Raw genomic sequence first — 12,278 nt, 5'->3', positions numbered from 1 at the left:
ATCTTTGCATACATCCCTGTGGTGATCTTTCAAATACTTGATGACAGCCATCATGGTATCCTTCAGCTCCTCAATTCTTCAGGCTAAACATCCCCAGTGCCTTCGACCGATCCTCACGTGAGGGCTCACTAGAGTCCTATGACCACCCTGGTCCCCATTCTCTGAATGTGCTCCAGTTTGTCAATGCCTAAAACATTGCACTTGGAATTGAAAATAATACTATAGATGTGGTCTGACCAAGGTAGAGGAAGGAAGGAAGGGAGAGAGGAAGGAAGGAAGGAAGGTAGGAAGGAAGGAAAGAAGGAAGGAAGGGAGAGAGGGAGGAAGGAAGGAAGGAAGGAAGGAAGGAAGGAAGGAAGGAAGGAAGGAAGGAAGGAAGGAAGGAAGGAAGGAAGGAAGGAAGGAAGGAAGGAAGGAAGGAAGGAAGGAAGGAAGGAAGGAAAGAAGGAAGTAAAGGAAGGAAGGAAGGTAAGAAGGAAGGAAGGGAGGGAGGGAGAGAGGGAGGGAGGGAGGAAGGAAGGAAGGAAGGAAGGAAGGAAGGAAGGAAAGGAAGGGAGGAAGGAATGAAGGGAGGAAGGAAGGAAGGGAGGGAGGAAGGAAGGAAGGAAGGAAGGAAGGAAGGAAGGAAGGAAGGAAGGAAGGAAGGAAGGAAGGAAGGAAGGAAGGAAGAAGGAAGGAGGGAAAGAAGGAAGGAAGGAAGGGAGGAAGGAAGGAAGGAAAGGAAGGGAGGAAGGGAGGGAGGAAGGAAGGAAAGGAAGGAAGGAAGGAAGGAAGGAAGGGAGGAAGAATGGGAAGGAGAAAGGGAGGAAGAGAAGGAGGGAGGGAAGGGAAGGGAGGGAAGAAGAGGGGAAAGATTAGGGAATTATAGGATATGATCTGGAAAAAAGAGGGGAACACATTCCAGGGTAGGGAACAGCAGCATAATCACCTGTGAAATGAAGCCAATTATAAACACTTCAGAGGCACATCACAGAAAATGACAGGAAGGGTGATGATTCCATGTTTTTGATGGAGGAGCAGATCCTCTGTTACACGCCTCTAAATTAACCTTGTGTCACTATCCAAACAATGGTAATAATACTTTATATTCATTTGGAACCTTTTATCTTCACTGTTCAAAATACTTGATAGACTCTGCTCCCCCAATACCATGCCTGAGTCGAAGACATGTACCATTATCCCATTCTGAAGGAAGGGTAACTGAGGTCCCTTGAAGTTAAGTGACTGGGCTGAAGTCCCATAGTGAGTCAGCTGGGAAGCCAGGAAGAGGTGCCAGATACTCTCCTCCTTTCCTAACTGGCAATACCACCTAGGAGAGGAAGTGAAAGAAACCAAAGCCACAGGAGTCCTTGGTTTGGGGCCATGGAAGGGCGGAGAGTTTATCCTTCTTAACTTGGGAGCCAGAGAGACTAGTAGAGGGAGAGAGAGAGGGAGAGGGAAAGGAGGAATCCTGATAGAAAATGCCCAGTTTCATCTGGGCCCTGAAGAAGGGCAAGGCAGAGTATTTGGGTAGAAATAGTTCAGTCAGTAAGACTGTTATTAAGCACCTGCTATAGAAGGCAGCTAAGGGGCGAAGTGGATAGAGCACCAGGCCTGGCATCAGGAAGACTCATCTTCCTGAGTTCAAATCCAGCCTCGGACTCTTACTAGCTGTATGACCTTGAGCAAGCCACTTAACCCTGCTTGCCTCAGTTTCCTCATCTGGAAAATGAGCTGGAGAAGAAAATGGCAAAAACCACTGCAGTCTCTTTGCCAAGAAAATCCCAAACGAGGTCATGAAGAGTTAGATACAACTGAAAAATGAATGAACAGCAGCAATGTGCTAAGCCCTGTGCTGGGTGCAGGAGATACAAGGGGGGAGGGGAAAGAAAGGGGAATAAGCGTTTATATAATATCTATTATGTGTCAAGCACATTTATGAGTGCTCTACTACCACTACCACTACTACCACTACTACTACAACTACTACTACTACTACTACTACCACTACCACTACTGCTACTACAACTACTACTACTACCACTACTACTACTACTACTACTACTACTACTACAACTACAACTACTACTACTACAACTGCCGCCACCAATAATAACAGGTAGCATTTATGTAGTACCTACTATGTGCTAAGCTCTTTATCAATATTATTTCATCAGATCCTGTGAGGTAGGTGCTATTATCATCATTTTACAGTTGAAGAAACCAATACAAACAAAGGTTGAATGACTCACCCAGAGTCACCCAGCTAGTCAGTGTCTGGGGCTGAATTTGAACTCAGGTCTTCCTGACTCCAGGCCCAGCGCTCTATCGACTGAGCCACCTTGAAGCCTACAAAGAATGCAACAATCCCAACTCAAAGGGATCTTATACGGTAACGGAGGAGAGAAGAAAGAGACAACAATAGATACATATAAATACATATAAAAATATGTGGCATAAATATAAAGTTAATAAATAGAGATGTATTTTGTTGTTTTGTTTTTCAGTCACGTCTGAGTCTTGATGACCCTGTGAGCCACAGCACAGCAATATCATCTATGGGGATTTCTTGGCAAAGATGCTAGAGTGGTCCGCCATTTCCTTCTCTAGTAGATTAAAATAAACAGGGTTAAATAACTCGCCCAAGGTCACATAACTAGTAAGTGTCTGAGGCTGAACCTGAACTCAGGTCTTCCTATCTCCAGGCCCAGCACTCTATCCACCATACCACCTAGCTGTCTCCTACAGGTGCATGTTGTTAAAGTGGTTAAAAATACGCACCTTGGTAGCACAGTGGATAGAACACTGGCCCTGGAGTCAAGAGAACCTGACACTTACTAGCTGTGTGACTCTGGGCAAGTCACTTAACCCTGATTGCGTCAACAACAACAAAAAAAAAAAAGGAAAGGAAAGAAAGAAAAAGAAAATAATTAAAAACGAGGTACCTTGGCGGGGGGCTGGGACAGAGCTCTGGCAGTTGGGGATAGACTAGGAAAGAGTCCATGAAGAAGATGGTGCCTAAGGTGCATCATAAAGGAACAAAGGGACTCCTCGGAGTTGACATATTCCAGGCACAGGGAAACTGCCAATGAAGAAGCAGAAGATGAAGTGTTGTATGTGAGAATGACTCACATACAAGCCCGTTTGGCTGAAATGAAGAATACAGGAAGGAAAGTGCTATTTATCAAGGCCATGATAGTCCCCAACCCTTGCACTATACAGCCAGACCAGGCCAGGCTTCCCCTCCCCTCCCCAAGGGCCAGCAGTCCTGGGCCATGGTGCAGAGCTGGCTCCTGTCACTGCCACCACCTAAGGAGAACCTGCCAGGGTCTGAAGTGGAGCTACATATGCTCCAGCGGTAAATGCAATGGTAACAGCCTGCTAGCCTCATTCTTGGTCTATAATGGCAATATAGAAAAGATCTTTCTGGATGCCCTGCATGAGTCTGGATGGAGCAGCTCCAAGGAGGGCTCACTCTGTGACAGCCCCACTTAGTTCACAGACACCCCAAGATATTCAGAGAACTTCTGAAACAGGTATCCAGAGCACTGGAGAAGAGAACAGCTTGCAGTCTGAAGAAGACTGTGGAGGGAAAAGAAAACAGGAAGAAAGGGAAAACAGCTTGAACAAAACAGTGTCTCAATCAGGACTGATCAAGGAGTCCCAAAAAAACGACCTCTGATGGATATTTTTTAAAAGCTCAAAGCATTCAGTTTCTCTCAGCATGAGAAACACAAGTATCATGAAAAAGGGAGGCATGTTCTGTTCTGAGTTTTAGAAGGTTTTTCTCCCATCCTTGCTGCTCTCTCATTTCCTCACCATTAGGCTGGAAATTTGCATAGGAAGACTTCTCACCCACCTCCACCAGCACCTTCTAGAAGAGCAGGTCTGGGAGTTTCACCAAGTATCAGGGCAACATCTGTGGGTATTCAGAACAGTGACTGGAGGAAGCTCCTGGATCCATGATAGTTCCTGTGACTTGTGTTCATTTATATAAATGTCATGTTCCTAGTTCAGTTAGAATGGGAGGAGAGATACCTGTATCTCTAGGAATCAGCTTAGGGAGCATATCAATCCCTTTCACGTGTTCTCTCTATAGCTTTTAGCTAATTAGTTCTCTGATGAAGACCAGTAGGCATTGTTTTTCCTACCCCAAACATGAAGCTTGCTGAATTGTCATGAAATCCAAAAGCTTCTGGGTTCCCCTTTTGAATAGTTAGATCTTGCCCATATTAAAAGCAGCATATTTAGGAGCTTGTCCAAAAATATTTGTGGACTTGTGGGCACAAACGGTCACAGAGAACACCCTGGCTCAGCTTTTGTTGGCGGGAGCAGCCACTTGGTGAAGATTTCCTTTAGCCCTGCTGAGTGGTTTTCCTGAATAAATGTAAAAGCAGAAAGAAAGCCAGAATGGTACTAATTTAGACTCTTCTGGAGGCGGCCCACTGAGCTTGATTTTTCTCTTGCAGTACTAAGACAATCTGACTAAAAAAAAATGTTATTTCCTTCATCTCCCTTGCCCCACCCCGCCTCCTTTCCCTAAAACTTGGATGATCAGTCCTCTGCTTAGGGCCTATGGTCAATGGGTACTAGACTGCTGCCCTGGCATGGCCTACTCCCTTCACCTTGCTTTGTGATGAACTGACACTGTGTTCATTTGCCTGCACTTTTCTAAACCTGCTTTATCATGAGGAGTCTTTGTTTATTTTAATAGCTAGAAGTGGAAAGGGAACAATTCTGTCCAAAATCTTTCAGAGATGCTTGTATTTAGTTTGCCAGAATCCTGTGAGAATTCAAATGGTTCACTATCTCTCCTGTTCTATTTGAACAACCACTTTTGAAAGGCTCCATTTTTACTGTGATAGACACACTGAACATTTGTTTATGTTTGTCTCTTATTTTCTTTACTCCCTCCCTTTCACCCAGGCTGAAATAAATGCAACCATTGGATTTGAAAAAGTTGACATTGTCTCAGGGGGATACAGGGAAGAAAGATCATAGGGTCATATATGGTCTTTCATCTTCATCTAGACCAGAGGACCAAAGGGACCCAGCAAGTGGGGAATTAGCAGTCCAGGAGGGGCCTGAGGCACAGGTTGTGGGGCTTAGCAGGAAATCAAGAGTCACAGTTTCCTTAGGGACCAAGAACAAACTTAAGAGTGACTCCCTGCTCCATGACCTGGAGGAGAAACAGGTTAGAGTGGGGAAGGAATGTGATGCTCCCTTTCCAATTGTTTTGATGGACAGAAGCCTGCCCTGAATGTAGGCCTGGGACCTAGGACCCCAAGGACAACCGGAGTAGAGAAAGGAGAAAGTAGCAATGTTCTCATTCCTACTTTTGGGAGACACGTCTTGCCAGTGATATCTCTATCCCTTTAAGAGGATGTTTCCTGGGAAAATGTACCCTCCAAAACTTCCAGCCATCCCCTACGATGTAATTTCATTGTGGCTACAGGGACCCTGAAGTAGGGACCAAGAGGACTGGTTGCTGTGGAGAAGACATGAGGAAAAGATGAGCAAGGAAGAGAAGGAGAAAGAGAGACCTCCATAGGAGAGAGATTTCAGACCCTCAGAGCTGAAAGGAATCTTATGGATCCAGTTTCCCCTATACCACCCCACTCCTCCAATTCAAGCTCAGGAATCTCATTTATATCCTCCCTAGGCCATTACTCAGCCTCTGCTTGAACACTGCCATTCCACGGCACACTTTGTTTCCTTCCTTCGGAGTCATGGAACCTGAGTTTGAATCCTGATTCTGCTCCTTATTGCTTGTATGACCTCAGACAAGTCATTTAGCCTCTCTGGCCTTCAGTTTCTTCATCTGTAAGATCTTGGACTAGAAGGTCTCTGAGGTCCCTTCCAGCTCCAGTCCAACGGTCCTCTGCATTGTTATTGACACATCAGCTACCTCTCAGGGCTGCTTGTGAGAAGCAAGTGAGAGTACATTGAAAGTGCATCGCAAACCCTAAAGCTCCATACAAGTGTTGGTTGTCATGATCTTCATCATTGATCTTACTTGACACTTGTTTAATTTATCGTTGATTTTACCTTTTGAAAGCTCCTCTAGGAAGTTTCTTTCCTATTTTGTAAGCAGCTGGGTAGCTCAGTCAGGAACATCTGAATTCAAATCTTGCCCCAAACTAGTGACCCTGGGCAAGTCACTTCATTTCTGTCTTCCTCAGTTTCCTCATCTGTAAAATGGAGATGACTATAAAAGCCCATCCCTCCCAGGGCTTTTGCAAGGATCCAATAAGATCATATTTACAAAATGCTTTGCAAACCTTAAAAGAGCCATCTAAATGCTATTAACATTATATTGTTGCCTCTCGGTAGCTTCTTCTACGCCTTTATCCAGGTCATTTATTAAAATGTTACTCAGCACAGCTTCCTGAGTTACTGTATTAAAGACTTATTTTTAAGTTGATATTGAATAAATATTGACTATCGTCGGGTCCTCTCATTCAACTAGTCCCAAATCCACCTAACTGTACATCTGGTTCCTAGTTCTGCCTTCCGAGGCTAAGCAAAAGTCTGATCCCACTTCCTCGCAATAGTTTGATAGTTCTTCAAATACTTGAACAGTGACAATGTCTCCCCCCCAACTTTCTCTTATATCTCTTATGGGGTTTAGGGAAGAGACACGTACATAGAGCCGTTGGTGACTCGACAGCGCCTCCTGCCGACAGATGAGAACAGCTGCGGCCCACTTGGGGCTGGACCCTGTCCACTCTTTCTTGGCAAGAAGGGGAAGTTCGGTCTGTGCTGACAGATTGTTTGGCATTAGGTTGTGGGTCCGGGGAAGTCATCTCAGCCAATGGGTATCTCCTGTCCCTTTCAACTTTGGGATTCCGTCCCTTGCCTCCATCCATAACTCCATCTCCAGAATCTGAGCTGGGAGGGACCTCACAGATTCTAACCTGTACCAGAATAGTCTTAGTCTGTTTCCCTGGCTGCCTCCCTATGCTTCACTCCCTGCATCTGTCCTTCCATCAGTGTGTCTGTCCCTCTCTTCCGTCTTTTTTTTTCTCTCATCTTCCCTCCGGGCCTCCCTCTGCCTTTGTCCAGCCATCTGTCTGTCTCTGTCCTCATTCTGTTAGTCTGTGCTTCTGTCTATTCCTCCATCTGTCCCTACCACTGTCATTCTCTTTCCCTCCATCTGTCTTTTCCTCTGCTCATCTCAGTCTATCGTTCTGTCCATCCGCTTAATCATACCCACTCCCAGCCCCCGCACTCACACATCCCCTGGGCATCTTATGAAATAGAAGCCTGAGCCTGAGCCAGAGACCAAGATGACAAGAGTGGAGGTGCCCACTTGGCGCAGCTGGCAGCAGGGAGCGCTACAGGGCCACCAAAAGCCAGAGGAGGGCGGTCAGAGACCAGCTACAGCGGTGGGGAAAAAAAGACTTGAATGACAGCTGGCTGTCGCATCTGGCTGACTGCAGCCCAAACCAGGGAAGTGGGGAGAGATATGGAATGGGAAAGGGAGTGTTAAGAGGTGCTCTTCTTTCCTCCTCCTCTTCTTCCTCTCTTTTTCTTTCCTCCTTCCTTCATCACTAGCCTTTGTGGAAGATTTCCAGTGAGGACATAACTACTCTCCCTACGAGCCTACTATATCTTTGGACTGCTCCAATGATTACAAAGTGTTTCCTGACATCAGACCTAAATCTGCCTCTTTGCAGATTTCCACTCATTGTCCTTAATTCTGCTGCATGGAGCCAAACAGAACAAGTTTCTTCTTTGTTACTGCCCTTCAGTTGCGTGAAGATGGTTATCGTGTCTTTTCTCCTTCAATTTCTCCAACTGATCCTCGCTAATCAGGTAGGTGGTGCAACTGATAGACCCCTGAACTTGGAGGAAAGAAGATCTGAGTTGAAATCCCACTTCAGACCTTTACTACCTGTGTGACACTGGGCAAGTCTTCTAACCTCTGTTTCGTCATCTGTAAAGTGGGAGGAATAGCACCTACTTCCCAGAGTTGTTATGAAAATAAAATGAGATAACATTTGTACAGCACTTTGCAAACCTTCAGCATCATATAAATGCTAGTTATAATATTTAGTAATTAGTCTGTTAAATAATTTAGTAATATTTGTCTCAACTAAATTCATTTTATTTGATTCAATCCCAAATTCTAGCCTGTCCGAATATTTGTCGTCCAAGTCTTCCTCCTAGCTTTTTGTCGTCTACAATTTTATAAGCTGTCTTCTATACCTTTATCCAGGTCATTTATTTAAAATGTTGCCGAGCACGAGGTTGAGCATAGCTTCCTGAGTTACTGTATTAGAGATCTCCTTTCAAGATGATACTGAACAATTATCGATTATTCATTGAGGCCTGTCGTTCAACCAGTCCCAAATCCACCTACCTATAACTCTCCAACTTACTCACAAAAATAACATAAGCAGCTTTGTAAAATGTTTTGCCAGCATCTAAGTAAACTGTCATTCCTTGATTTAAAAGTCTGGTAGTCCTGTCACAAAAGTATATATAGTCTTTCATGACCATTTTTTTAAAAATTTATTTTATTTTTAATTTATGGAATAAAATAAGCATTTCCATAATATAGTATAATAAAAAAGATGATTGTACATAAAACTGCAGATCTCCTATATACAACTTGGTATTCCTTTTAAATATATAACAAAGTTATCATGCAAATTTCTTTTTTTCTTCCCTCCCCCCACCCCGCCTAGAGATGTCCACCATTAGACACAGGTATATAGATGTATATATACATACATATATGTAAAATTATTCTATACATACTTTATCAGACAGTGCCTCTCATCACAAGTCTTTCAGCATTGTCTTGGATCATTGCATGACTAATTCTTTTTTTTAGGGTTGTTTTAATTTGTTTAGTATTTTATTTTTCCCCAGTTACATGTAAAAACAATTTTTAACATGCATTTTTAAAACTTTGAGTTCCAAATTCTCCCCTTCCTCCCTCCCTACCCCCTTCATATAGGTTATACATGCTTAGTCATGCAAAACACTTCCATAATAGTCATGCTGTGAAAGAAAACATAGGCAAAAGAAAACCTCAAGAAAAATGAAGAAAGTAAAAAAAAAATACTTGAATCTGTATTCAGACACTATTGATTCTTTCTCTGGGGACGGATAGCATTTTTCATCATAAATCCTTCAGAATTGTCTTGGATCATTGTATTGCTGAGAATAGTTAAGCCATTCACAGTGGATCATCCTACGATGTTACTGTTACTTTGTATATAGTACATTTCACTTTGCATCAGTTCACGTAAGTCTTTCCAAGTTTCTCTGAGAGCATCCTGCTCATCATTTCCTATAGTACAATAATATTCAATTATAATCACATACCACAATTTGTTTAGCTTTTCCCCGACTGATGCTGATGGGCATCTTCTCAATTTCTAATTCTTTGCACCCAGAAAAGAGCTGCTATAAATATTTTTGTACATATAGATCCTTTTCCTTTTTTGTCTCTTTTGGGATATAGACCTAGTAGTGGTATTGCTAGGTCGAAGGGTATGCATAGTTTTATAGCCCTTTGGGCATAGTTCCAAATTGCTCTACATGATGGCTGACTCAGTTTACAACTCCACCAATAGTGCATTAATGTCTCATTTTTCCCACATCCCCTCCAGCATTTGGGCATGAGCAATTCTTGATGAAGTGACACTAGCCCGTTGTCATAACTATTTCCTTTCCTAAATGTTCATTAACATGTTCAAGAATTTGTTCAAGAATTGGGACAGCTAAGTGGCACAGTGGATAAAGCACTGGCTCTGGAGTAAGGAGGACCTGAGTTCAAATCTGTCCTTAAACACTTACTAGCTATGTGACCCTGGACAAGTCACTTAAGCCCAATTGCCTCCTTTAAAAAAAAATTGATCAGGAATCAAAGTCCTCCCCAAAGAGGTGATAATAAAAAGATAGGGGGCAGGGTTTGGGGTGAGGGAGAGGAAAATGTCAAGGATAACATTTAACTTGGTGATATCAACCAGGTGAGGCTGAGATGCTAATTTGAGTGTGACGTCGTGATGTATTCTCCAGTTAATAGGTCTATAACAGCTGCATATTCTTCAAATAATTCACATATTACCATCCTGCTCATCAATGACTTTTGCTAACTGAGGAAACGTTCACCCAAGATTTTCTTTTGAAGAAGCGTTTTGAAAAAAGATAGTTTTTTTTCAAAATGCTTGGATTTTTTTTGCCACATATCATATATAGACTTAGTTTTACCCTGCAAAGAAATATTCGAGTCGTTTTGATTTGACATGACATCACACAGAAATGCAGTATTCCTATAGAAGTCTTCTTTCAGTAATTCCCATTGCTAATTCTGTTTTTCATAAAATTTAACTCTCTATTCTCGCAGAGATAAAATTTTGGCTAACACCTGTCCCTGAGATAGCCAATGTACTTTAGAATGATATGGCAAATCCACCCTGAAAACCTCATCATTCAACTTTAGCATGTTATGAAACTGATGATGCTGTGTTGCATTTGCACAAATATAGTTAACAATACTTAAAACTTGTTGCAAAGTGTCGCTTAAAATAGTAGCTTTGGTAGAGATTTTACTGGTGCAAGATACAATGAAAAGAAATGAGAGCATATGGACCTGTTAATACTTTTTTTTCATCTGTGCAATAAACCCTTCATGTTTTCCTGTCATGGAAGGTACACTGTCTGTACACATACTTACTAAATTTGCCAAATTCAGTCCAACTTCACAACATTTATCTTGAAAGTTTTGAAGAGATCTATTCCCTGTGTTCTGTTCTCAAGAGTGCCCAAATTGAGTAGCTCTTTGTAGCAAAGAAAAATCTTCTCTTATGACCCAAATGAAGTATAAAATCTGCGCTGAGTTAGTAATATCAGTTGATTCATCCAAAGCAATCGAATAATATATATTTTCCTTTTAAAGTATTGAATGAAGTTGTTCTGTTAAGTTGAAGGCTAATTCATGCTGCCAATCAGTTATGGTTCTCTTTGAAAGAGGCAGTTATTTGTACTTTAAAACATTATTGGGTTCCAAGCATCCTACAACTTTCATAATACATTCTTTGACAATTTCTACATCACTGAATGGCTTCCCTTTTCCCCCCAAGTATATAAGCTACTTTATAAGTTGCTTCAGTGGCATTATTTCTAGGTCTTATTGCTACTTGAAAGAATTGTCTTTGCTTTTGTTTTTCATCTTTTAATTTCTGCAATACAACCTTTCGCACCTCTCCCTCTAATTTAAAATATTTGTGGTCCTTATGGGTGTTATAATGCTGATGAGCATTGAATTTCTTTAATGTTGATATTACAGTGTCACAAAGCAAGCAAATCATCTTTAGCAGAAACAAGACAGGATTGCAATTCCCAATACTCATTTTAAAAATCTGTTTTCTTCCTTCAGTGTTCTCTTGGTCTTCTTTGACGTGATGGGCTATTAAACAGAGAGAATTTAAAATGCTGTCAAGCTCTGCAACTATTCACAAATTCTACTTCAAACAGAAATGCAGCATACCATTATCAAAAGCTGATAACAGACTGGTGTACTAGACCCCCATAAATTCTCACCAACTAGCCTCATGTGGTGGTGGCACCAGTCAGGAGGGGGAAAGTTAGAACTAAATCATGAGCGTAGCAGCAGTCAATTTAGCCCTTGTGGCTTACTAATGTTCTAAATGTACCAGTCAATATGGGATGATTATTTTGCTGAAACTTATTTTATTTTTTGGTATTTTAAATACATTCATTAAAAAAATAGAATAAAATGATGAACAAAAATGTACAATAGAAATAAAAAGATTTGTGCTGTAAAATTTGGATTCAGTCAAAAAGCCATGCTTAGGGACCTAGAGGGTTACATGTGGCCTTAAGCTTGCAGGTTCCACACCTCTGATCTAGTACAATTCCTCAGCAAATAAACGCAATAAACACTTGCTAAGCACTGGCTATGTTCCATGCACTATGCTAGGGCCGATGATATAAATTGTTCTTTAAATGCTATAATCCCTGCCCTCAAAGGGCTTATGGTCTACTAGGGTATAAACAGATAAATGTATTTTCAGGTAGGGTATTATGGGGGCAAAAGAAAGATCTTTGTGCTCTAGGTAGAAAGATGGGATACTTGGGCAGGAGATATACTATACATTGGCAGACTCGGTTTTTTATCTGCCAGTTATCTTTAAGCATTTTTCTTTGCTACAAAGGATGGTTCAATGTTTTTGTTGTTGTTCAGTCATTTTTCAGTTGTGTCCATCTCTTTGTGACCCCATTTGGGGTATTCTTGGCAAAGATACTGGACTGGTTTGCCA

The 12,278-nt window shown here is 41.9% G+C and overlaps 1 pseudogene; it reads left to right on the top strand.

The window, feature by feature from the left end:
- Positions 1-3,254: 3,254 nt before the first annotated feature.
- LOC118841966 lies at positions 3,255-3,857 on the top strand (annotated as a pseudogene).
- Positions 3,858-12,278: the final 8,421 nt, after the last annotated feature.

This window comes from Trichosurus vulpecula, chromosome 3 (genome assembly GCF_011100635.1).
Source record: "Trichosurus vulpecula isolate mTriVul1 chromosome 3, mTriVul1.pri, whole genome shotgun sequence".
Taxonomy (NCBI): domain Eukaryota; kingdom Metazoa; phylum Chordata; class Mammalia; order Diprotodontia; family Phalangeridae; genus Trichosurus; species Trichosurus vulpecula.
The sequence above is the reverse complement of the archived record's forward strand: the minus strand, read 5'-3'. Positions and strand labels throughout refer to the sequence as shown.